Consider the following 21,691-nt stretch of genomic DNA (forward strand, 5'->3'; position numbering starts at 1 on the left):
GAATGGTGGAGCACGCTCGAATGGCCGACTCCTGCTAAATATGTTTTTCTTTCTCTCTCCTCTTCTCTCTTTCTCCCCCCCCCCCCACTGGTCCTTCCCACAAGAAGATGCTTAGTAACTGCCCAAGCTTGCTGGTGCACCTGACCTGTGCTGTGTCAGATTGTCGCGAGCATCCAGTGTACTTCAGTCTGGGCCGTGATCCTTGTCTCCAGTGCACATCATCACTATGCTGAACCACTTGGAAGCCCTCCACCATCTCCAAGAAGGAGGCTAAATAAAGCACTGGCCGGAATTGTCTCTGCTAATACAACCTGTGTTTACACTCCGTTTTCCATATGTTTCCTTTCTCCTGTGGATGACCCCTTCTCATCTACTGTGAAGGAAGTTATGCCACGTATTTTTTTTTGTTTTTAATTTTATGTATATTTAAGCCTGTGCGGTGTCGAAAGAAGACTGAGATGATGCATGGAGTCGCCAGACAAGAATCTATCATCCTGGCAGTCCCACGATATGATAATGAAGTTGTTGACCAATCACAGCGATCAATCTCTATCGATGGGTCTATAACAGACCCAAACACGGTGAGGAAAACCGCCAGTGGGGGATAGCTTTGGGAACCACAGGCCCAAAGTCTCCTGTTTCCACCACCCCCCACCCCCCCCCCCCCCCCACACACATCTCCCCAAGCACGCGACACTTGTCCTACCTCACGTTCCAAAATGTTGTTTTGTGAAAGAAATCGAACTGATCTGCATTTGAATAAATCAACCTTATCACTATCTACTTTATTAAAAGCCTTTTGGAAGTCAAGGTTTGGTATGTCATGGGGCTTTTCACAGTCGACACGGGTTGTCACTTCCTCAAAAGAAATTGGAGTTTTGGTCAGGCAGGATCTTCCCCTTTGAATCCATGCTGGCTTCTGTTGGTGAGTGTCGTCGTCGTCATCATCATAGCCAGTCCCTCGGAATCGAGGAAGGCTTGCTTCCACTCTAAAAATGAATCCTTAGGTGGCTGAACAGTCCAATATGGGAACCACAGTCCCTGCCACAGGTAGGCGCACTGGACAACGTGGACCATTTCCCATTCCTAGTGAGCCTCTTAGTGAGTTTATGGTGCAGATGATGCACAAGGCCACGCCTGATTGATGCCATTACTTTACATGGAGTGGGTCTGAAGTGGTCTGTGTCCATTCCCATTCCCTCCCCCTCTTTGAATATGGACACCACATTAACCTGTTTCCAATCCACTGGTACCTCGTTAGCCCAGAGACAAGCTCCTAATAATTTTCTCAGTGCTTCATGCATCTCTCCCTAGTCTCTCAGCATTCTGGGATTAATGTCATCTATCCCTGGGCATTTTTTTGTTTTGGGGCTCATTTTAGCCCATAATGGCGATTGATTTTACATGGGAAACCTTCAGAGAGGGAATACTGCTCATCTCCTCTCTTGTGAATACTTGGAGGAAGTTATACTACTCATTCTTTGTTTCAAGCCTATTTGCATCTTCCAAGTAGTGCTGTGGGATATTTTACATCCACCCAAGAGGCCAGGCGGGGTTAGGGGAGGGATCCTTGGTTTAACCTCCGACAGTGCAACGTTCCCTCAGTACAGCACTGGGAGCCTCGGCCTGGATTCTGTGCTCACGTCTCTGAAGTGGCACTAAAACACTCTGTCCTAGCAGATTCCTCGGTCCTAACTTCAAAAGAACAGCCAGGACTGCACCAGTGTGAGGCTTTGCATTTCCGCACGAGTGTTTTGAGGTCTCGGAGGAGCATTGTGACTTCAGTGCGAAATCGGGGATAGTTCTGTGCTGTGGGTCTATGCCCATGAGGAGCTGGGTCGAATCTACCCAACACTCGGGCATTGAACTCTTAATGATGGTGGAGGCTTCCATGGGGATTTTGATGGAATCTGTAAGTTTGAAAAGTGGCCTTTGCAGCATTACATTTGGGGAAAGTTTATTTGAATTTGCTGATCAGAGTTTACCAAAACATACGAACAATGACGGGACAGGTAAAGAGCATCTGGTCCATCGAGCCTGTCCCACACAATTGCGATACCTTGTGTATTACAATTTATACACTCCACCTCCCCCCCACCCCCCCCTCCCCTCTCAAATCTACCACCAAGCTTATGGTCTACAGGGCTGTAGTAATACCCCGCCCTCCTGTATGGATCTTGGGCGTGGATGATGTAGAGAAGGCACCTCAAGTCGCTGGAGATATATCACCAACGATGTCCCCGCAAGATCCTGCAAATCCTTTGGGAGGACAGGTGCACCAACATCAGTGTCCTCATCCAGGCCAACATCCCCAGTATTGAAGCACTGACCACACTCGCTCAGCTTCGCTGGGCAGGCCACATAGTTCGCATGCCAGATACGAGAGTCTCCTAAGCAAATGCTTTATGCGGAGCTCCTTCATGGTAAACAAGCCAAAGGTGGGCAGCGGAAACGTTACAAGGACACCCACAAAGCCTCCCTGGTAAAGTGCGACATCACCACTGACACCTGGGAGACCCTGGACAAAGACCGCCCGAGGTGCAGAAAGTCCATCCGGGAGGGCGTTGAGCTCTAAGAGTCTCAACGCAAAGATTGTGAAGAGGTCAAGCGCAGGCAGCGGAAGGAGCGCGCGGCAAACCAGCCCCACCCACCCCTTCCCTCGACAAATGTCTGTCCCACCTGTAACAGGGTCTGTGACTCTCGTATCGGCCATCAGAGAACTCACTTCGGGAGTGGAAGCAAGTCTTCCTCGATTGCGAGGGACTGCCTATAAAGTAATGACTCGCCCCCCCCACCCCACCCCGCACCCGAAACCCTGTGATTTTCTGGGCGAGGTAAAAAAAAACAGGACAATTTGGGGGGGGGGTGGGTGGGTGGGGGGGAATCTGGGAAATTCCTCTCCGATCCATCTAGGCGATCGAAATTAGTCCAGGAGATCACTCTGGCTATTAAATTCCCAGCAATACCTACCTTCTGCAAGAGGTAATCTCTGCCACAGAGAAACAAATCCAGCTTTTGCTTGAAGGAATTCAGCGAGTCTGCATCCACCACGTGAGAGCACAGCTTGTTCCAGAGGTCCACTATTCTCTGGGAAAAGAACCACCTCCTGACGTCTAACCTAGCTCTAGCCCTATACAACTTAGATTTGTGCTCCCTGGTCCTGCCTAACCTATTTAATTGAAATAAACGGTCTTCTGGAACACTGTCTATTCCCATCATTATCTTATAATTCTCAATCAGATTCTCCCCCCCCCCCCTTCCCCAAGTCTACGCTAAGGTAGAGTCCCAACTATTTGAACCTATCTTAAAGATGCTTTAGACTTGGAATTAGTCTAGTGGCACCCTACTGCACCCTTTCCAGAGCCTCAATATCACCCTTTAATATCACTCTTTAAAGAAGAGGACCAGAGGGAGGAGAAAAACTTGCATGTACTGAAAATCTTAAGCTGAAAATAAATACACATCATGTTGGTTCATGTTTGAAATCTCCAAACCCAATAAGTTTCCTCCCTTCAAATGCCAACTGGTGTATTTCCAGCATTTTCTGTTTCCGTTTCACAAAATATCCAACCTTTTTTGAGTCTGGAATGCTGTGAATTAATTTGTATTCAAGTGTTTTCTTTAAGAACCTTTACAGCCTTCCTGTTGTGTGTTGAAGCTCTCTTCCTTCCTAGTGCGTGGGCACTTTTGATTTTTCTCTCTCCTTTTGCAAATGGGTTATTTTTAGGCTATAATGGAGCTGGAATTTAATGCTATTGTTCTCTCTTGTGCAATCCCATCCTGTTCACTACTCTTATAAAGGCTAAAAGCTTTTGTTTCCCATGTAGCTAGTCCATATTTGGGGAAAAAAACACATCTTTTTGATGGTTTGTTTGTGTCCCTTCTCACTCGGAGGCTCGCAACCGGTGAAATCTGTTTTTATTTTTTCACATTCCTTTTAAAGACGGGAAACGACTAAAACACGTATGCAGAGCGAGGAAGGAACAAGGCACGTTCTGATCTAACCATTTAAACTCTTGTCATAGGAGATGGGACGGGGTGAGAGGGAAAGGGTGGCTGGAGTTTGGCATGTTTTATCTGGTGTGACAGCCATGGCTCGGTGAGTAGCACTCTCATCTGAATCAGAAGGTTGTGGGTTCAAGTCCCACTCAAAAAAAAACTTGAGCCCATAATCTAGGCTGACACTCGTAGTGCCTGTTCTGCGGGAGTGCAGCCTTTTGGATGAACATATAACTCCCTCAGATATATGTAAAAGATCCCACAGCCACTATTGGAAGAAGAGCAGGGGAGTTCTCCCTGGTGTCCTGGCCATATTTATCTCTCAACCAACATCGTTTACAAAGAGCCCCATTCCTAAGCATGTGATGAAGGGAAGGTCGTTGAAGCAGCTGAAGATGGTTGGGTTGAGGAAGCTTCCCTGAAGAACCTGCAGTGATGTCCTGAGACTTTTAGTGGCCTTGACCAACACGATCATCTCCCGTTACATCTTCAGCCACTGGAGGGTTTTCACTCTGATGTTCAGTTTCGCTATGGCTCCTTAGTGCTAAGCTCTGTCAAATGCTGCCTTGACATGGAGGACAGCTTATCCTCCTCTAGCATTCCGCTCGAGTCCACGTCTGCATCAAGGCTGCGATGAGATCCAGAGCCAAGTGGTTTTGGCAGACTTGTAACTGAGCGTCACTTGAGTAGATCACTCCTGTGATTTTTACTCTGAGAGGAGACTGCTAGGACAGTAATTGGCTGGTTAGATTTATTCTGTCTGTGTGTATAGGCAATCTTTCACATTGTTGGTTAGGTGCCAATATCCTAGCTGTACTGCACTGGCCTTCACGATAGCCAGGATGTTGGGGTCCACAGCCTTTGCACTTGTCCATTTCTTAATCTCACGTGGAGGGAAAGCGAATTGACTGGACGCTGATATCTCCGATGGGTACCTCAGGAGGAGCATTAGATTGGGATCGGTAGATGAAGGGATATGGGAACAGGGCGGGTAAATGTGATCAGAACTATTTGCTCGAGTGGAGGGTAAACACCTGCATGGACTAGTTGGGCCGAATGGCCTGTTTCCGTGCTGTAATTTCTATACATTAGGTTAGGTCGGATAATCACTCAGCACTTTTAGCTAAAGGTACTTCAGCCTTGTTTCTTGAACTTGTGCTGGGCTGCATCATGGTGGAGGATGGGGATGTTCATGAAGCCACTTCCTCCTGTTGTCGGTTTGTCCACCATTGTTTTTGACCTGGATCTGGTACAGTTCGAGTTTTGCTCTGACCTGTTGCTTGTGGGACCGCATAGCTCTGTCTATAGCCTGATGCTTTTGCTGTTTAGCATGTGCAGGTAGTAGCTTCGCTAGGTTTGTGCCTCATCCCAAGGTATGCCAGCTACTGCCCTTTTAGACTCGCTCTTGAACCAGGTTTTGGCCTCCTGGCTCGATGGTGCTCAAGGGGTGATGGACATGCCATGAAGTTGTAGATTGTGATCGTATACTATTCTGCTGATGTGCCATGGGTGCCACAGCTTTGGGCTGCTGGATCTGCCTGCCCTGCTTAGTGCGTGACCGTGCTACACTGCATGGCGGAAAGGAGACTTTGTCTTCGTAACAGCTGTGCAGTGGTCACTTCTGCCAATACTATCGTGGCCAGGTGTGTCTGAATAGATAAATTGTCACGGGCGAAGGCAAGGTGGGTGCAGAGAGGATGTTTCCACTGATGGGGGAGACTAGAACTAGGGGGCATAATCTTAGAATAAGGGGCCGTCCATTTAAAACTGAGATGAGGAATTTCTTCTCTAAGGGTTGTAAATCTGTGGAATTCGCTGCCTCAGAGAGCTGTGGAAGCTGGGACATTGAATAAATTTAAGACCGAAATAGACAGTTTCTTAAACGATAAGGGGTTATGGGGAGCGGGCAGGGAAGTGTACTTAAGTTCATGATCGGATCAGCCATGATTGTATTAAATGGTGGAGCAGGCTCGAGGGGCCATATGGCCTACTCCTGCTCCTATTTATTATGTTCTCATGTAGGTTACTTCCTCGTGTCACTTCCCTCATTCATTTGACACTGGGTCAGCTCGACAGTTGATGTCCATCAGGAGTCGGTAAGCTCGGTCAGTGGTGGTATGACCAAGACGCGCTCATTAGTGCACATTGACGTCCCCACCCAGAGTATGCTCTGTGCCCTTACCAACCCTCTGCTTCCGCCAAGTGATCAACCTGGAGGTTTACGGATTCATCAGTTGAACGGGTGGTGATCAGCAGCAGTTGTTGACATAGTTTGACCTGAAACAATGAGACTTTGTGGGGGTCTGCAGTTAATGTCAAGGACTCCTGGGGTCACTCCCACCGGCTGTATATCATGTTGTCCCTACCTTTGCTAGGTCTGTCCCGATGGTGAGAAAGGACACACCAAGCTGTAATAATGGGGTCTGCGATGTTGGCTGATGGATCTAAATTACCTATGAGGAAAGATTGGATCGGCTGGGGTGGTTTTCTTTGGAACAGAGGAGACGGAGGGTAGACTTAATTAAGATGTATAAAATTATGAGGGGCCAGGGTAGAGTGGATAAGAAGGACCTATTTCCCTTAGAGAGGTCAGTAACCAGAGGGCATAGATTGGGGAGTTGAGAACTTATTTCACCCAGAGGGTGGTGGGGGTCTGGAACTCACTGCCTGAAAGGGTGGTCGAGGCAGGAACCTTCATCGTATTTAAAAAGTACTTGAATGTGCGCTTGAAGTGCCGTAACCCGCAGGGATATGGAAGACGAGCTGGAAGGTGGGGTTAGGCTGGATAGCTCTGTGTCGGTGGGCGTGGACACGATGGGCTGAGTGGCCTCCTTTTGTGCCGTATCTGTCTATGATTCACGACGATGTTGGGCTGTTGATGTGTAGTTTGTGGGACAGTACTCTCAACAGGCAGCAGCCTACGGATGGTGATTTAGGAGGAATTTGCAGGATTGACTGGGCTGGGATTACCTGAGTCTTGGCCTGATACCAAGTTTGGGATTGTTTACATCCACCTGGGCCGCTGTTGAACATCACATGCAGATTCCGATAGTATTCATTTAAGTTCAAATCTGCTGATTCCATGCATTGAAATAGCCCACAGCTGTCCCAAAGTGCTATTTTGAGATGGACATAAATAACCAGTTATTCATTTTGGGTGTTACTTAGAATATAAATATCAGGGTGAACTCCATGCTGTCTTCAAATAGGTCTGGGGGAATCTCTTGAGCCCATGTGAGCAAGAGCCTTGGTTTAACATCGCCACAGAGCAAAGAAGGCACCTCTGACAATGCTGTAGTCCCTCAATACTTTGTTCATGTTTTTGTTGAGCAGAAAAATTTTCGAAGCATCGCTTTTTAAAAATGGGAGTTTGACAAGCTGGCACTTTAAAACGTAGAGGGATGTGATTGGGGCCCAGGAGAGGCGTGAGTTTGGGGCCCAGTAGAGGCGAGGGCCCAGGGCCAGCACGGGCCCAGCCCACACTGCGATATGTGCGCGCACTAGGTCCGTGCAGCAGAGCTGGTCTCCAGTTGTCTTGGTTAATCCTTGCCACTGGACCAAGATCTCAATCTGTCAAGCCCGTGTGATGACTGGTGTGCAACGGTCACCCCACGTTAAAAAAATCCACCCACAGGCATCTTCCACCCTTCAGCATGTAGTTCGGGATCCAGAATATCAGGTCCTTCATTGAAACACCTGTGAACTCATCCCTTTTCGGCGTGGAAGCAAATCGTCCTCGTTTCGAGGGACTGCCGATGATGATGATAATGACTTTAGAATGTAATTGAATGTGTTGACGCAGCTCAGCCATGCACTGGAGGTTGCATGGCAGCGATGCACTTCCTGGTCAACCAGGCTGGCCAGTATATTAAAAAATACTAATAGCAGAATCAGTAGTCCCGTGAATCGTTGGTTACCCAATTGCTTACTTGGCTGAGTAAGTGGTGTAGGGAGACTGACTGGTTAAAAATACTTCAGAAAGAGAAAGTCCTTCACTATCAGATGGGAGGGGGAGGGTGGGAGAGTTGCTGTGAAAAGATTCTGGTAAGTGGTGGTTTTAAGGCATAAAGACTTCGATCACCTGATACGCTGGCTGCTTGAAATTGAACTGGTTCCAGCTTCATTCTTCCAGAGAGATGTGATGAGCACAAACAGGAAGGCCTGTAATAATACACCGAATCATTAAATATTGAAGAATGCGTACAACATGTCACAAGGCTCCACACATCAGCTCGATTAGTCAAATGCAGTGCCGCATGGTGCTGCAGGAAAATGCGGCAATGTTCTAGACACCTACTTGAAGATCAATCACCTTGGAGCCCATTTTGTTTTGTTTGCTACCACGAGTGATTTTGTTGTAATAACTTTATTCTCCACCGTCCTCCAAGGCTGATGTGTCACGCCACCTTTTGCACTTCCATGTTTCGCAGGGTTGCAGTTAGGGTGGGCTGTGCTTTCTGACATTGCTTTAATGGCTCTTTTTAGGACTCTAAAAGAGCTATATAATATTGATCCTAGCAGGCTGTTTCACCTCGTCCAGGACAGTTAGGGGAAACTAAAACTAGGGGGCATAGTCTCAGGATAAGGGGCCGCTTGAGATGAGGAGGAATTTCTGAGGGTTGTAAATCTGTGGAATTCTCTGCCCCAGAGAGCTGTGGAGGCTGGGTCATTGAATATATTTAAGGCGGAGATAGACAGATTTTTGAGCGATAAGGGAGTAAAAGATTATGGGGAGTGGACAGGGAAGTGGAGCTGAGTCCGTGACAAGATCAGCCATGATCTTCTTGAATGGCGGAGCAGGCTCGAGGGACCATATGGCCTACTCCTGCTCTTATTTCTTATGTTCTTAGTAGAACCAGAGGAGACGCTTTGTGCTTGAAGGGGTATTAAATTCAACACTAATCTGTGGAAACATTGGGCTCCGTTTTCCCCAAAGCCGTTTTTTGGTGTACTTGAAGAGATACGCCCGTTTATTTGGGGCCCAACTGCGCCAAAAAAAAAATCATCCAACTTTCGCCTTTTGAATTCTTTTTTGGTGCCGCCTAGCCTGTCCTTTAGCTTTGGGGGTGGAGCCTAAGATCTGCGCTAAAAAGATCGGGTTGCCACGGAAACTAGGGACACACTGCGGGCTGAGGCCGGAAAGTGAAACATGCAACACATTCTGGCCAGCTCACAGCAACCTGTACAAGCACATTGCACATTGCAGAAGCATTCCAGCATGAAATTATTAAAATGTTTCTGCCGAAAGTCTATCCCACCCACCCGGTGCCGCTCCTAACCCTGGCCGAAAGGCCTCCTCCCTCCCGATGCTGGTTTCCGCTGCTAGTCCTGGCTGAAGGGTCTTCCTCCTCCTGGTGCCGAGTGCCACTCCTAACTCTGGCCGAAAAGGCTTCTTTCCCGTGTCAGTTGCTGCTCCTAACGCTGGCTGAAAGGCCCCCAACCTCGCCCCCCCTCTCCTCGCTTGGTTTCCCCCCCCCCCCCCAACCCCACCCTCTGCTGCTGCTGCATGGATTCTCTTAACCTGCGGCGATTTTGTTAACTGTCCAGAAGGTTTTTCCAGAGTGGTCACATACGCCGTCCTAAGAAAAATGGGAGTAAATCGGAGCTGGGTAAACTTGCTTAAATGGCCAGAATTGGCGTGGGTGGCAGGTTACGCCCCCAACGAGGTTAAAAAAAAAAAAAAATCGTAGCCTTAAAAATCCTACCCAAGTAAATAACACTAGCACAGAAACTTTGGGCAAATTTGGAGATTTTAATTTATTCCAAAAAACACGGCGCAGGCCAAAAAAATGGTGCAGATAATTGGGGAAAATTGATTCCATTATGTCAGTGAGCGCGTGCTCCATCCATGGAACAGGCGAAGCACATAGTACTGACTCGTTCAAATGCAAATTACATCGATTTCTTTCAGAATACAACATTTTGGGACATGGTTTGTGAGGCGTGACATGGGGAGTATCGCGAGCTCAGGAGGAACAGGAGACTTTGGGCCTGTGGTTCCCGAAGCTCTTCCCCACTGAGGGTTTTCCTCACCACCTGTCTGGGTCTGTTGTAAGACCCATTGATCGAGATTGATCGCTGTGATTGGCCAGCAACTCCATCATCATCGTATCATGGGACTGCCAGGACAGTAGAAGGTGAACTGGATGGACCTTGGTCTTTTATTCGTCTAGAAGTTCCTATGTTCCTTGATGCACCCTTTCATTTTTTGGAGTGAGTGTGGCCCTTTTAACAGGCTGTGTGCGCTCTATTAAACTTTCCGTGCATGCGCCATTTTTCCTATTGTAAAGCCGGCGAGCGGCCCACGCGGGACCTCCAGACAGTCGCACGGCCGCGCAGCTTAACAGCAACATTGCTCGAATCCCTCGCTCACTTTGTTGAAATTGTACAAAATAATTTCCGACCCTTTGGGCCAGTCGCACATTCATCCGTCAATCTTGCTTGGATTGGAGCCTGATGTTCTTTTTTAAAAACTCATTCTCAGGATTTAGGCGTCGCTGGCAAGGCCGGCATTTATTGCCCATCCCTGATTGCCCCTTGAGAAGGTGGTGGTGAGCCGCCGCCTTGAACCGCTGGCAGTCCGTGTGGTGAAGGTGCTCCCACAGTGCTGTTAGGGAGGGAGTTCCGGGATTGTGACCCAGCGACGATGAAGGAACGGCCGATATATTTCCAAGTCGAGATGGTGTGTAACGTGGAGGTGGTGGTGTTCTCGTGCACCTGCTGCCCTTGTCCTTCTGGGTGGTAGAGGTCGCGGGTTTGGGAGGTGCTGTAAATGTGACCTTCCATTTTGCTATCTCGTTTTATTGGGAATTCTTGGGAGCGGGGAGGGGGAGCAATATTTACCCTTTTTAAACCATTAAATACTGTGGTACTCTCCCTCTGTTTTGATTAAAACAAGAAAGGAAAAAAAGAACGAACTTGCATTTATATAGCATCTTTCACAGCCTCCGGTTGTCCCCAAGCGCTTTACAGCCAATGAAGTATTTTATGGATGGTGTGTGACTTAGAGGAGAGGTGATGGTGTTCCCATGGGATTAAGGGGTTATGGGGAGCGGGCGGGGAAGTGGAGCTGAGTCCATGATCAGATCAGCCATGATCATATTAAATGGCAGAGCAGGTTCGAGGGGCTGTATGGCCAACTCCTGCTCCTATTTCTTATGTTCTTATGAGTCTGCTGCCCTTTTTAGGTGGAGGGTTTTGGAGGGGCTGTCGGAGAAGCCGTGGCGAGTTGCTGCAGTGCATCCTGTGAATAGTATACACTGGGGTGCCGATAGTGTGATGCCCTTATTGTTGAATAGTCAGACACTTAATTTTTTGCTCGGACATACAGAATAGCCACTGGACGAAGCCCTGGCGGTGGCCTGTTGATTGTGGAACGTTATCACATACAAAGGGGATGGAAGGCTCAGATCCCACCATAAATCATCTGTTTAAGTTTGCGTGCGCTCCGCATGTGCTCATCCCATTGCCAGATGGCTCCTGGAGACTGCAGCACGTTTAGAAACCTAATCCCCTTTAACCGCCGATGTTTTTGTGTCGTGTTTTCTGTTCCTCTGATAGATTAAATTGCTGGATGAATGAATGATTAAATAAGCTGTGGGACAAAGAATCGTAAAACGGTGAGTTCTATCTGAACGTCACCCAGTCCAAGTTGAGCACCTGTGGACAAATTACTTGCCTATTCCCTGTTTTACAGAATCACACCAAGGCTTAGGGGGTTAAATCATGAGGACAGGTTGCATTAACTTTGCTTGTATTCCTTTTGAATACAGGAGGTTGAGGGGCGATCTGATCGAAGAGTTTAAAATGTGAAAAGGATTCGATAGGGCAGATGGAGAGAAACTATTGCCTCTGGTGGGTGAATCCAGAACAAGGGGGCATAACCTTAAATTTAGAGCTAGGCCGTTCAGGGGTGAAATCAGGAAGTACCTTTTTTGCCCCCACACGGTTGTGGAAATATAGAACTCTTTCCCCCTCCATGCCCCCAAAAGGCTGTGGATGCTCGGGTCGGTTGGAGGTTTCAAGACTGAGATCGATAAATTTTGGGGGGGTAAGGGTATCAATGAATCAGGAACTCTGGGTTGAATGGCGTTGAAGTACAGGTCAGCCATGATATTGAATGGCGGAGCAGGCTCGAGGGGCAGAATGGACTCCTCCTGTTTCTGTACCTGGCACTGAGTTATCAGCTGGCTCACTGGGGGTGCCGTTCCTTCAAAGCAGGGAGCCTCGAGTTCCAGACCTGCCTGGAATGTGATGAAGACACCATGATGGAGGAGAAAGGAGAGAACGTTTCTATTTACCCAGTGTTTCTCCCCTTTGACTTCACGTTAGCGACTGGTGCTGTTGCAAATCTTCTGCTACTGCATCCAAAGCCCTTTCTTCTGTGAAAGTAAAAAAAAAAGACTTGCATTTATATACCGCCTTTCACGTCTCAAAGCGCTTTACAGCCAATGAAGTACTTTTGGGGTGCAGCCACTGTTGTAATGTAGGAAACGCGGCAGCTAATTTGGGCACAGCAAGCTCCCACAAACAGCAATGTGATAATGACTAGATAATCTGCTTTTGTGATGTTGATTGAGGGATAAATATTGGCCCCAGGACACCGGGGATAACTCCCCTACTCTTCTTCGAAATAGTGCCTTGGGATCTTTTTTTGTCCACCTGAGAGAGCAGACAGGGCCTCAGTTTAACGTCTCATCCGAGAGACGGCATCTCCGACAGTGCGGCGCTCCCTCAGCACTGCACTGGGAGTGTCAGCCTAGATTTATGTGCTCACGTCCCTGGGGTGGGACCCAGACAATAAGTATCAGCAGGCTATTTAATTCTGCGGCATCACAGGTAGCCTGATCCTCGTCCAATGTATGCTATTGTTAGATAGTGAATGAGAGCCTCATTTTGCTGCTGTCTATGCTGCACTGGGGTGTCAACCTAGTTTGTTTTCAAGTCCTGCAGTAGAACGTGAAAGCACTGAGAATAGAGGAAAAGAACTGGCATTTCTAGTGCCTTTCACCACCTGTGGCTTTACAGCCAGTGAAATAATTTTGAAATGTAGTCTCTGTTGTAATGTAGGGAAACATGGCGGCCAATTTGCATGCAGCAAACAGCAGTAAATGACCAGATAGATGTTGGTTGATAAATATTAGCTCCTGTTCGAAACAGTGGCCGTGGTTCTTTTTGCGTCTGCATGAGAAGGCAGACAATGCCTCGGTTTAACATCTCCTTCTGACTTGGAGGCAAAAGTGCAACTGACTCAAGCGGGGACACACTAATAAATTCCAACTAATAACATTCCAACATTTGCATAATGCAGAATTCCTTCATTTGCAGCAATCTTCTTGTCTAGGCTTGATGCAAACAATTTATGCAACTCGCAGCAAAAATGCACATTCCTGTCACACGAAGTTCCAGTAATCTGTGTTGTCCACTCACCTGAATGTCGAGCATTCTGAAGCTTTAATATTGAGCCCAGTAAGGGAAACTGCCCCATAAAAAGAAAAGGGCCTCCTTCATCTCTCCCATGGACAAAACGGCTGCTTATAAAACTAGCCCTAAACCTCATTGAAGGTTTAGTCCTTTTTCCCCCCCTCTCTCTTCGTCACAACTCCGTCCCACTCTCTGACACCATTGCCTGGTGAAGTGAGGTTCTGCAGAACTTTTACTCATTGTGTGCTGTACATTTTTAACTTCATACTTTGAAGATTCATGTCAGTGATGTAATGAAACAGGTGTAACTAGATGCCCCTGTGCTTGTAAACTACAGGACCATACCTGGATAATGAATTATTGATTTCCTTTCTCTGTGACTGGTTGGAACAGAGGTTGGAAAGGTGTTCACATAGAATTTAGAGCACAGAAACAGGTCAGTCAGCCCAAGTCTGTGCTGGTATCTATACCTGTCTGCTGGTTTCTTTTGTTATCAAGATTGTGGTGGGTCTGATCATTTGGCTGTGTTCTACAGATGTTCTGGAAGATCGCTGCAAATGAAGGAACACTGCATTATGCAAATGTTGGATGTTATTAGTTAGAATTTATTACTTTGCTTGAGTCAGTTGCACTCCTCTCTCCTCACCTCATCTCACCCCATCAACACATCCTTCTATTCCTTCTCCCTCATGTATTTATCAAGATTCCCCTTAAATGCATCTATGCTCGACACTTCAACCACTCCCTGTGGCAGCAAGTTCCACATTCTCACCACTCTGGGTAAAGAAGTTTCTCCTGAATTCCCCATTGGATTTATTAGTGCCTACTTTATATTCGTGGCCTCTAGTTTTGAACCCCTCCTCCCCCCACAAAAAAAAAAGTAGAAACATCTTTTCTGTGTCGAGCCTATCAAATCCCTACATACTCTTAAAGACCTCTATTAGGTCACCCCTCAGTCTTTACGACCAAGAACATCTGTAGAACACAGCCAAACGATCAAACCCACCACAATCTTCATGATAAAAGAAACCAGCTTCTGATCAGCTGAGCGAATTGTTTGTGCATCATGGATTTGAACACGAGGATGAGGATCTTTTTAAATTGATGTGTTGCCGGACCGGATATGTGAACTGGGTTCGATAAAGAGGGGTGGGAGATGGCTCATCGAGAGCATAAAACACCGGCATTAGCCAGTTAACATAGAAACATGGTGCAGGAGCAGGCCATTCGGCCCTTCGAGCCTGCACCACCATTCAATAAGATCATGGGATCATTCCCTCAATAACCCTTTCCTGCTTTCTCTCCATACCGCTTGATCCCCTTAGCCGTAAGGTCCATATCGAACTCCCTCTTGAATATACAATGAACTGGCATCAACAACTCTCTGCGGCAGGGAATTCCACAGGTTAACAACTCTCTGGGTGAAGAAGTTTCTACTCATCTCAATCCTAAATGGCCTACCCTTTATCCTAAGACTGTGTCCCCTGGTTCTGGACTTCCCCAGCATCGGGAACATTCCACCCGCATCTAACCTGTCCCGTCCCGCAGAATCTTATACGTTTCTATGAGATCCCCTCTCATCCTTCTAAACTCCAATGTATAAAGGCTCAGATGATCCAGTCTCTGCTCATATGTCAGTCCTGTCATCCTGGGAATCAGTCTGGTGAACCTTCGCTGCACTCCAATAGCAAGAACGTCCTTCCTCAGATTAGGAGACCAAAACTGAACACAATATTCCAGGTGAAGTCGCACCAAGGCCCTGCACAACTGCAATAAGACTCCCTGCTCCTATACTCAAATCCCCCAACTATGAAGGCCAACATATCATTTGCCTTCTTCACCGCCTGCTGTACCTGCGTGCCAACTTTCAATGACTGATGAACCATGACACCCAGGTCTCGTTGCACCTCCCCTTTTCCTAATCTGCCGCCATTCAGATAGTCTGTTTTCGTGTTTTTGTCCCCAAAGTGGATAACCGCACATTTATCCACGTTATACTGCATCTGCCATGTATTCGCCCACTCACCTAACCTGTCCAAGTCACCCTGCAGCCTCTTAGCGACCCCCTCACAGCTCACACCGCCACCCAGTTTAGTGGCATCTGCAAACTTGGAGTTATTACACTCAATTCCTTCATCTAAATCATTAATGTATATTGTAAAGAGCTGGGGTCCCAGCACTGAGCCCTGTGGCACTCCACTAGTCACTGCCTTCATTCTGAAAAGGATCCGTTTATCCCGACTCTCTGCTTCCTGTCTGCCAACCAGTTCTCTATCCATGTCAGTATATTACCCCCAATACCATGTGCTTTGATTTTGCACACCAATCTCTTGTGTGGGACCTTGTCAAAAGCTTTTTGAAAGTCCAAATACACCACATCCATTGGTTCTCCCTTGTTCACTCTACTAGTTACATCCTCAGAAAAAATTCCAGATTTGTCAAGCATGATTTCCCCTTCATAAATCCATGCTGACTTGGACCTATCCTGTCACTGCTTTCCAAATGCGCTGCTATTTCATCCTTAATAATTGATTCCAACATTTTCCCTACTATTGATGTCAGGCTAACCGGTCTATAATTACCCGTTTTCTCGCTCCCTCCCTTTTTAAAAAGTGGTGTTACATTAGCTACCCTTCAGTCCATAGGAATTGATCCAGAGTCAGTAGACTGCTGGAAAATGATCACCAATGCATCCACTATTTCTAGGGCTACTTCCTTAAGTACTCTAGGATGCAGACTATCAGGCCCAGGTGATTTATCGGCCTTCAATCCCATCAATTTCCCTGACACAATTTCCCGCCTAATAAAGATATCCTTCAGTTCCTCCTTCTCACTAGACCCTCGGTCCCCTAGTACTTCCGGAAGGTTATTTGTGTCTTCCTTCGTGAAGACAGAACCAATGTATTTGTTCAATTGGTCTGCCATTTCTTTGTTCCCCATTATAAATTCACCTGAATCCGACTGCAAGGGACCTACATTTGTCTTCACTAATCTTTTTCTCTTCACATATCTATAGAAGCTTTTGCAGTCAGTTTTTATGTTCCCAGCAAACTTCTTCTCGTACTCTATTTTCCCCCTCTTAATTAAACCATTTGTCCTCCTCTGCTGAATTCTAAATTTCTCCCAGTCCTCCAGGTTTGTTGCTTTTTCTGGCCAATTTATATGCCTCTTCCTTGGACTTAACACTATCCTTAATTTTCCTTGTTAGCCACGGTTGAGCCACCTTCCCCGTTTTATTTTTACTCCAGACAGGGATGTACAATTGCTGAAGTTCATCCATGTGATCTTTAAATGTTTGCCATTGCCTATCCACCATCAACCCTTTAAGTGTCATTTGCCAGTCTATTCTAGCCAATTCACGCCTCAAACCATCGAAGTTATCTTTCCATAAGTTCAGGACCCTAGTTTCTGAATTAACTGTGTCACGCTCCATCTTAATAAAGAATTCTACCATGTTATGGTCACTCTTCCCCCAAGGGGCCTCACACAACAAGATTGCTAATTAGTCCTTTCTCATTACACATCACCCAGTCCAGAATGGTCAGCTCCCTGGTTGGTTCCTCGACATATTGGTCTAGAAAACCATCCCTAATACACTCCAGGAAATCCTCCTCCACCGCATTGCTACCAGTTTGGTTAGCCCAATCAATATGTAGATTAAAGTCACCCATGATAACTGCTGTACCTTTATTGCATGCATCCCTAATTTCTTGTTTGATGCTGTTCCCAACCTTACTACTACTGTTTGGTAGTATGTACCCAACTCCCACTAGCGTTTTCTGCCCCTTGGTATTCCGTAGCTCCACCCATACCGATTCCACATCATTCAAGCTAATGTTCTTTCTTATTATTGCATTAATTTCCTCTAACCAGCAATGCCACCCCGCCTCCTTTTCCTTTCTGTCTATCCTTCCTAAATGTTGAATACCCAGCCTTGGTCACCCTGGAGCCATGTCTCCGTGATGCCAATTACGTCATACCCGTTAACTGCTATCTGCACAGTTAATTTGTCCACCTTATTCTGAATACTCCTCGCATTGAGGCACAGAGACTTCAGGCTTGTCTTTCTAACACACTTTGCCCCTTTAGAATTTTTGTGTAATGTGGCCCTTTTTGCTTTTTGCCTTAGGTTTCTCTGCCCTCCAGTTTTACTTTTCTTCATTCTATCTTTTGCTTCTGCCCCCATTTTACTTCCCTCTGTCTCCCTGCATAGGTTCCCATCCCCCTGCCATATTAGTTTAACTCCTCCCCAACAGCACTAGCAAACACTCCCCCGAGGACATTGGTTCCGGTCCTGTCCAGGTGCAGACAGTTCGGTTTGTACTAGTCCCACCTCCCCCAGAACCGGTTCCAATGTCCCAGGAATTTGAATCCCTCCCTTCTGCACCACTCCTCAAGCCACGTATTCATCTGAGCTTTCCGGCGATTCCTACTCTGACTAGCACGTGGCACTGGTAGCAATCCTGAGATTACTACCCTACTTTTTAATTTATCTCCTAGCTCCCTAAATTCGTCTCGTAGGACCTCATCCCGTGTTTTTTTTTACCTATATCGTTGGTACCTATATGCACCACGACAACTGGCTGTTCACCCTCCCTTTTCAGAATGCCCTGCAACCGCTCTGAGACATCCTTGACTCTTGCACCAGGGAGGCAACATACCATCCTGGAGTCTTGGTTGCGGCCGCAGGAACGTGTGTCTATTCCCCTTACAATTGAATCCCCTATCACTATCGCTCTCCCACTCTTTTTCGTGCCCTCCTGTGCAGCAGAGCCACCATTGGGCTGAATGGCCTCTCTCTGTGCTCTACATTCTGTGTAAATTGATGTTTTACCGTTGCCCCATTTCTTCTCTTGTGACCCACACACTGGAGGGCAGAGAGCACCTGATCGCGGGCCCTGGCCTTGATCTGCATACCGTCTGTCACTGAAAGGTATGTGGGGAGTGGCTTCAGAACATTTCCTCCATTTTGCCCCCCTTCTTTGAAAGTGGGATTGCCAAACTCCCCTTATGAAGAATTTGGAGGTGGAACCATTGGAAGCTCGATCGACTCAGCTTATATTCACTGGAGTTTAGAAGAATGAGAGAATCTCATAGAAACATATAAAATTCTGACGGGACTGGACAGGTTAGATGCAGGAAGAACGTTCCCGATGTTGGGGAAGTCCAGAACCAGGGGTCACAGTCTAAGGGTAAGGGGTAAGCCATTTAGGACCGAGATGAGGAGAAAGGTCTTCACCCAGAGAGTGGTGAACCTGTGGAATTCTCTACCACAAAGTTGTTGAGGCCAGTTCGTTAGATATATTCAAGAGGGAGTTAGATGTGTCCCTTAGGGCTAAAAGGATCAAGGGGTATGGAGAGAAAGCAGGAATGGGGTACAGAAGTTGCAAAAATGATCAGCCATGATCATATTGAATGGTGGTGCAGGCTCGAAGGGCCCAATGGCCTAGCCTACTGCACCTATTTTCTATGTTTCTGAGAGATTTGTATTTTCTGCAGTGCCCTTATCACACTCTCCTAAACCTCTCCCAGTTACTTTGAATGGTGGTTGCTTTACCTCTTTGACCAAGCTTTTGGTCATCTGTCCTAATATCTCCTTCTGTGGCTCGGTGTCAATTCACGTCTGATTATGCTCCTGTGAAATGTCTGGAGATCTTTTACCAAGTTAAAGATGCTATGTAAATGCAAGTTGTCGTTTGTTGAGTAGCACCTGAAACCACAGCTTTCTGACTGGTGAGTGAGACTGTGGTCCATGAACATAAGAACATAACATAAGAAATAGGAGCAGGAGTAGGCCATACGGCCCCTCGAGCCTGCTCCGCCATTTAATACGATCATGGCTGATCCGATCATGGACTCTGCTCCACTTCCCTGCCCGCTCCCCATAACCACTCATCCCCTTATTGTAAGTGTTCAGGCATGGTGTTTGAGGCATAAATAGACTGTCCACTCCAAGCCTGGAAATCCTGCAGATTTGCTGGTACAAGTTGTGAAGTATGGACCGAGACTTCTCTCCCTCCCCCCCCCCCCCCCCACCCCCGTGCTGGCTTACTGGCGACTCAGGTTTCCAGCAGAGCCATGAATCTGTAATAACTCCCAAGTCAGGGAGACAATGGCTCGGGCCACCGCGAGGCATCCTAAAATAACTTTTCCCCAGAATAACGGTGAGGCAGCTGCGATTTCAATCATTGCTAGCAACAAAAATAGCTGCCTCTGCCCTGCAACAATAGATGAAGTAATCTTTTACCAGATAGCCCCCTACTTCTGTCTCTGACAAGCCAGTAACGGTGTGTAAACTGGAGACAGAATGGGAGGCAGCCGGTTGGCCTATCGTGCCTGTGCCCGCTCTTTGGAAGAGCGATCCAAATAGTTCCACTTGCCCGCTCATCCCTCATAATCCTGCCGGATTTTTCTTTTTCAAGTAATTATCCAATTCTCTTTTGAAAGTTACTCTTGAATCGGTTTCCACCGTCCTTTCAGGCAGTACATTCCAGATCATAATTAAAAACATTTTAAATTTCATCTAGCCTTTGGTTCTTTGTCCTCTGGTTACCGGCCCTCCCGCCAGTGAAAGCAGTTTCTCGTAATCTACTCTTATCAAGACCCCTCATAATCTCTCACAACTCTTGTAAATCTCCCCCTTAACTTCTCTGCTGTAAGGAGAACAATCCCAGCTTCTCCAGTCTCTCCAAGATGGAATGAACTATCTCCTATTTTACTGCTTCAGCTATAGGAGCCTGACGCTGTAGTGCAGGCAATGTTGACAGCATACTTAAAGTATGCAAGAGCGAATGCGGGTCACTTTTCCGCGAAGTGTGGAGGGTTCTGAGCTAAGATCGAGAGCTGATCGGGCGCAGACGCGGTGCGGTACAACGCTTGTAACTTCACGCTCTTTCCCCCCCCACCCACCCACTCTGCTCCCCACAATTTTTAGAGTAAAACACAACTGTTTGGATTCAGTTTTCCACTGCTGATTGAAAAATGCCCACCTTCGTCGCAATTAAAAGCGCTGTACAACCAATGGAACACTTTTGAAGTACTTTTACACTGGGAAATGCGGCAGCCAATTTGCACAAAGCAAGCTCCCACAAATTGGCTGCTGTGTTTCCTACTTTACAACAGTGACTACACTTCCGACAAAACAAGTACTTAATTTGGCTGTAAAGCACTTGGGGACGTCCTGAGGAAGTTAAAGGCGCTATATAAATGCAAGTCTGTATTTTCTTTTCACATCAGCTAGCCAGCTACCAAATCTGTCTCAAATTCTTTCTTGGGATGTGGGCGACGCTGGCAAGACCAGCATTTATTGCCCATTCCTAATTGCCCTGGAGAAGGTGGTGGTGAGCCGCCTTGAACCGCTGCAGTCCGTGTGGTGAAGGTGCTCGGTAACGGCTTTGGTACAACCCCCAGTGCTTTTCTCGGCCACTTTAGAGGGTGGTTAAGAGTTAATCACGTTTGGTGTGGGGTTGGAGCCACATATAGGCCCAGACCGGGTAAGGACGGCAGGTTTCCTTCCCTAAAGGACATTAGTGAACCTGCTGGGATTTTCTAACAATCGTGGTGAATATTTTTAAATTTCTAAATTAATTGTTTTAACTGAATCCTAATTCTCCAACTGCCCGGTGGTGGATTTGAACTCTTAATTCATTAGTTCAGGCTTCTGGATTACCAGTGCAGTAACAAAACCACTGCACAACTGTACCCGTTAAAGATATCCAAGATCTTTTTCTGGTCTCCCGGTGAGATGACCATTTACTGTTGGTGGTGGCTATTTCTGTACAGCGGACTTGCACCAACTTGGAACTCTCTGAAGCTTTCTCCCAATGAATTGTCACTCCAGGACCTTGTGTTGTGGCCTGTTAACAGGATCATCATTCTGTGCTGGATTGAGACCAAGTTCCTGGAAGACTCCGAATAGTGCCAGATCTCCCCCCCCCCCCCCCCACCAGAGGGCAGACGGCACCTCTGACAGTGCAGCACGCCCTCAGTACTGCATTGGGAGTGTCAGCCTGGAGTGCGGCTTGAATTGAAGACCCACTGACTTGGGGACGCGAGTGCTACCACAGAGCTGTGCCCAGTGTTCCCGTTACACCGTGCAGCGGTCTGGAGGTCCCGCGCAGACCGCTCACCGGCTTTACAATAGTAATAACCGCACATGTGTGACAAATCCAACGGGTCACGCAGCCAGTTAAAGGGCCCACGCACCAAAAATAAATGACAGGGAACATTAGCCACAGCTGATACCCGAGCTTGTAGTAGCTTGAAACTA

The 21,691-nt window shown here is 47.2% G+C and overlaps 1 protein-coding gene across 1 annotated transcript in view; it reads left to right on the plus strand.

Annotated features, from left to right (window-relative positions):
• The window catches only part of jag2b (jagged canonical Notch ligand 2b), a 238,112-nt gene that overhangs the window by 144,654 nt on the left and 71,767 nt on the right, over positions 1-21,691 (plus strand). The gene's annotated exons all lie outside the window — the stretch shown is intronic.

This window comes from Pristiophorus japonicus, chromosome 4 (genome assembly GCF_044704955.1).
Source record: "Pristiophorus japonicus isolate sPriJap1 chromosome 4, sPriJap1.hap1, whole genome shotgun sequence".
Taxonomy (NCBI): domain Eukaryota; kingdom Metazoa; phylum Chordata; class Chondrichthyes; family Pristiophoridae; genus Pristiophorus; species Pristiophorus japonicus.